This window comes from Typopeltis vanoorti, chromosome 6 (assembly GCF_054136105.1).
Source record: "Typopeltis vanoorti isolate ZY-2024b chromosome 6, IOZ_Tvanoo_1.0, whole genome shotgun sequence".
Classification (NCBI taxonomy): Eukaryota; Metazoa; Arthropoda; class Arachnida; order Uropygi; family Thelyphonidae; genus Typopeltis; species Typopeltis vanoorti.
Window position 1 is genome coordinate 111,213,938 of NC_143554.1, and position 5,815 is coordinate 111,219,752.

At 35.7% G+C, this 5,815-nt stretch overlaps 1 pseudogene; it reads right to left on the reverse strand.

Moving 5' to 3' along the window:
- Positions 1-1,428: 1,428 nt before the first annotated feature.
- Positions 1,429-1,635, reverse strand: LOC150105809 (U2 spliceosomal RNA; annotated as a pseudogene).
- Positions 1,636-5,815: the final 4,180 nt, after the last annotated feature.

Below are 5,815 nucleotides of genomic sequence, written 5' to 3' on the forward strand. Positions count from 1 at the left end.
CTCGGGTTCTCAGGTCCTCCCCCACCTATGGGAACTAAAAAAAAACCAGTGAAACTGTTGTACAGAAACCCACAGGATTATTATTATGTCTTTCTGTTGTTGTGGGCTATCAGAATTCTTTTTGCAACCTCACTCCCCTTGGCAAGGTCTAGCGCACAGAGTGCTACGTAAAACGCTGATTCAACCAGGTAATCCATGTCCAGAGCTCCCTGAACCTGCTCAGGGGTGACTTTACTGATATCCTCAATGAAGAGATCATCCCATTTGGCACTGACGACGTCAGGGCCATATTTCCCTGTGAGGAGGAGTTCCGGTTCTCCAATCCTCTCCATTGCTTGTTTGAATTTATCTGCCAGTTCTGAGGTATCTTTAATAAGATGTTTTAGAGTCTCCCCTGCTTTTGCATAAGGAGTGGTCTCTGGTTCTTCTGTCACAGGCTTGGATTTTTTTGTATTCCTTTCCTCTGGACTTAGTGATCTTTTGATAGGAGTGTGGTTTGTCTCCATACTTGTTGTCTCGTTTTCTTTATCTTCTTCTTCTTCTGTAGCGGTTTTAGCAACTTGTTGTTTGGCTGTTTTAACTTTGCTGCTTGTTTCTGCCGTTTTGATTATGGCGACATTTTTTCCCTTATGGCTTCCCTTAGGTGGTGTGATGGTATGGCTTTCTGCTGCAGCCTTGAAGTTTGGAGAATCTTTCTTTTCTATTTTGCTAGTGTTACCAGGCAGTGTTGCTGTGATGGCGCCTCCCATCCTTTCTTCCAGGGTTCTCGATGGGCAGGTGTCCACTTTGTGGTCTGTGGCACCACATTTCAGACAGGCTGCCTCACACTTATCCTGATTGTGGCCTGCTTTGAGGCAGTTTTTGCATTTCACTCTAGGACAGTCTGCCCCAAGGTGAGTGAAGGCACCACATCTGAAACACTGTTTTATTACGCCAGGGTAGTTTATCATTACTCTGGCGGATCCGATGACAACAAAGTTGGGCACTTCTGTTTTCATCTCAAGGGAGATGTTAACTTCTCCTGATTTCCACTCTGGGTTTTCAGCATTGTTAATGATCTGGATTTCTTTTACATCACCCTACTTTGAGAACACGCTCCGAATGATGTCTTCATTCTCCGCGTATTATAGGGGGAATCTCGATATTTTGAGCATTTTAAGGATGCTCCCTACCATGAAGGGAGAAATTGTTTAACCTACACATTCATATCCTCCAAATATCTTATTCCTGGAAGCGATGTTCTTGGTGACTACTTGGTATCTTCCGCCGCCATAAGGAGTGAACCCGAAAATATTTTCGGCTCCTACATGGTCCATGAGAGCTTTTGCTCTTGCCCTGGCTGGTGTTGACGCATCCACCTCAAAGCCGAGTGTTCGGACGCGAGGACCAACAGATAACATCGTTGGAGTATTGGAGGGGGGGGGGATCTAACTATTCCCACAACTGAGTGTTTGAAATTTCCCCAATCTGGGGATTTAGGAAGATCTGTAAATTTCCGGTTAAATATCGTGAACCCCGATTGGACTCGTACCGATATTAACGGTTAAGAACAGATACTACGAAATGCTATTAGCCTGCTAACTTGACACGCACAGATACTACACTTTGATCTTAGCCAAAAGGCCGAGAAGCACCTCCAAGGGTATTGGATCGAATGAATCAATCACCCTGTTTACTCCGTCTCTTTAAATATTTGGAGATTACAATTACAGACATAACATTTGTTATAGTTTTTACTTTAGAACATTATTGGGGGTTATGATAATGTATTTTATTTTTAAGTAATTCTGAATTATACTAAACTGTATAATTTTATCAATAATAAACAATATTTTTTCATGTTTAATTTTTTTTAAAAATTTTATACCATAGTTTTGATATTTTATCCAAACACGTATATACGCTGTACTTACAATGTATATATATATACAGGGTGTTCGGGATAAATTTGACAGTTTCGTAAGGAAAAAGAAAATCTTCTTTGTATCTATTAAATTTAATGAATTGACAAAAAAACATTACAGGCAGAGTTAATTACAATACTATCAACAAGATTTACTCAAAATAACCACCATTAGCATCGATCACAGCTTCAATTCTGCTTCGGAACCTCGAACAAGCTGATGCTACAGTCTCCCTGGGAAGGGCCGCAAAAACTGTTTTAATTTTATCCATTAACTGGGCTTTTGTATTACTGGAAGTGCGATTGGTGTCTTTTTCAACTGCGCCCCATACAAAATAATCCATGGGGTTAAGGTCTGGGGAGATTGGAGGCCAAACATTTGGACTGGTGAAGTCGTAGAAATTTTCAGACAACCATTTTTGACTTTTCCCAGAGGTGTGGCAAGGGGCCGAATCCTGCTGCCATACATACGGCCTACCATTGGCTACCCTTGTTATCCAGGGCTTGACTACAGTTAGCAACTCCACGAACAAAGCCCGAATTCCAATGCCAGGGTTCTTCAACACCTGTTCCTGCAGATTTGCGAGGAATTCTGCTGTACGAACGCAATCAGATCGTCTGCTAGGGATCTTTCTTCTTGCTACATCCTCGTAGTCACCATTGCAAGTCTCTAGTTCATGCCTGATTGTTTTTACTGTATTCAGGGAGCATTGGGCAGCAGTCGTAATATCCTTATTTTGATGGCGGGCACGAATCATCATGATACAAGTTATTCTCTTCCATGATTCAGGTGGGTTCCAGCTATCCATCCTTTCTGACATCTTGTATATGAATGAAGAAGGGTCCAAACTTTTAAATGAAGAGAAGTGTGTGTTAATACATGTAACTTACGGAAAAATATAATTAATTATAAATATGTCAAATTTATCCCGAACACCCTGTATATATATATATATATACGTGTTTGGATAAAATTAATAAACTGAATCACGCCATCTGCCTTTCCATTCCTTATCCTTATAAGGACTGGCTTAAAGGGGCGAAGCAAGAATGCTTTTCATCTTCCCCGTTATCTGTAGAGGACAGTGTAGGGATAAGGTGTTATTGAGCTATTAAAGCTCTGATCATGGCAGGAGGGTAACAGCAATAGCCGAGCCTCAGTTAGAACTTCATTGGCTACAGAATTGCCATCCCTTACCCTCCAAGGGTATAGGATTGAAGGAATCAATCACCGCATCTCACGGTCGATTGATCCAGCCACCTTTCCATTCATAATATTTCATTCACACATATTACAGAGAATGCAGATAATGGTATGGTGTAGATGGAATATGTTTTAGATTTAGATAAATTTGTATGTGCATTCATCGGAAATTGGCGTATATTAGGCATATGACTGAAGGTGTTTCTTTGTTTTAAGAAAAAAGATGCAATAAAAAAACGCGAATGAAGAAACGGCAGAAAAGAGTTCATGTTACGTAATGATAGGAATGTATCGATAAGCTAGCATAGAGTCACGTGGCTCGTCACTCTCCAGGTGTAGTAGTAATCAAACTGAATATTTCATATTAAAGTGAGCTACATACAACTTGTTATAACAATTCGCATTCATCTGCTTAAACTTCATACAGGCATTATTTAAGAATAATACCGTAAATCATTAAACGTATATCGGAAATTAGTTCTGAACTTTCGTATTGTTTATATTTTGGAGTAAAACAAACTGCCGACAATTCAGATTTATATAAGAATGTTTTTCGTATTTACACTATGATTCAATTATGAAGCAACAGGTAATATGTGATTAAGTAAATGTTTAGTAGAGTCCGGATGTCTCTCTCTCTCTTTGCTATACGCATTCCAGGTGTAAATGTGTTCTTGTGTAGTGGAATTAGAAACGCTATTTTAAAGCGGGATTCATTTTAATTTGTCGTTATTTCCAGAAAGAATTTTATCTACAAATCAAAGTTGCCGGTAAGAATTTTTCTTACCGGCAACTTTGACTTAAGTCACAATAACTCAACACAATAATATAAGTGTTTAAGTTATTGTGTCTGACAATTTAAACTGGTCGATCCAGAAATAATATCAATGTCAGTTGATTAATAACAATATAATAATAATTGGACTTATATTAATAATTAGAGAATATTTTACGGAATATTTTGCCACAGCAAGAATTCACTATTTGTTTACATTTAAGTACATTTACAACATAGTTTGCTTATATGTTTTTCTAAAGATATATTTATTTTTACAGGACTATTTGGTATATTTTGTGATTTTATTACACAAATCCTAATAGGTTACAATTGTCTTTAGGCAAAGAATGCCAAAATATTGAAATATTCTTACTTGAATTCAGGATATCTCGAAAAGCAAAGAACTACTATTTTTTGTAATTGTGTCATAATTTTGTATTTAAGAAACTATCTATACAAAGTAATCATCACGAAACTAACGACGTTTTTTTAATATAATAACATGAACTCATATAAATATGAAATTATTAAAATGAATATCATTAATATGAATATAAAAATAAAAACGTAAATCCACAAGACCGTATTATGATTTTTTTTTTTTTTTTGTAAGCACGACATGAAAATCAGAGTTGATGATATAAGCAAGAAAGGACTTTTACAATTTACTTCGAAATCATTTTGAACATAAAAGGTGTTTTGAAATGCTTCAGGTATATAAATAGAATTTAAAAATAAAAATTTGTTTCCTTTCTTGCTATTGTTATATTTATTTTACAAAGTTTCTTATAATAATAACTTTAATTTTCTCAAATTCTCTTTTAAAATAACTATATTTTTATTTATTTTTGATATTACTACCAGTGCACACTGTTCTCTGTGATTTGACTTATAACCGTGAATGTTGAATTTTTTTTTTTTTTTTATTAGTACCCAAATGTGAAATTTAGATGCTATGGAAAATCAAATACGTATTTTGCATGGATGTAGAGGGAAAATAATCCAAACTACAGTTAGTTAAGAAGAGTTATTAAAAATTATAAAAGAAAGATTTATTTTTGACTGACTTTTTTATTTCCAGTATACATTATTTATGTAAAATATTTAAAACCAAGTAGAAACCTTTAGACACCAATAAACGTTCTTCATCAGGAGAATTATATATTCAAAAGCAGTTGATTGAATACTTTTCTCTCAACCGATCATAGATAACACAACTTCCCTCAGAGGGCGAGCTTAATTGCTCATAGATCTCCCACTCCCAAACAACTCTCATACAGATAAAGGGGAATATGAAAAGCACTAGTGCTTCACCCATCCTGTCAGTAATATTATTGGTTGAATACTTCCTGAAAAGAATCGACCGTGAGATGCGGTGATTAATACCCTTGGAGGGTAATGGATAGCAATGCTGTATCCAATAAAGTTCTGAGGCTCGGCTATTGCTATTACCCTCCTGCCAAGATCAGAGCTTTAATAGCTCATTAACCCTTATCCCTACACTGTCCTCTACAGATAATGGGGAAGATGAAAAGCATTCTTGCTTCGTCCCTTTAAGCCAGTCCTTATAAGGACTTGAATACTTTCTTAAAAATTCTAAAATATTCAGTTAAAATGTGCTTTAATACAGTGATGGATATTTATTACTAAGATATCTTAGTAATAAATATCCATCAACTGCTTTTGAATATATAATTCTCTTGATGAAGAACGTTTATTGGTGTCTAAAGGTTTTAATATTTTACATTAATAATGTATACTGGAAATAAAAAAGTCAGTCAAAAATCTATCCATATATTCAAAAATATTTATTACTAAGATATCTATATATCCAAACTTTTTTATGAGAATAATAAAAAGTAATTCATCTAGTGCTGTGATGTCATTTCGGCTTTTAGGTAAGGATGCAAAGAACAGAAATATGGAAGTT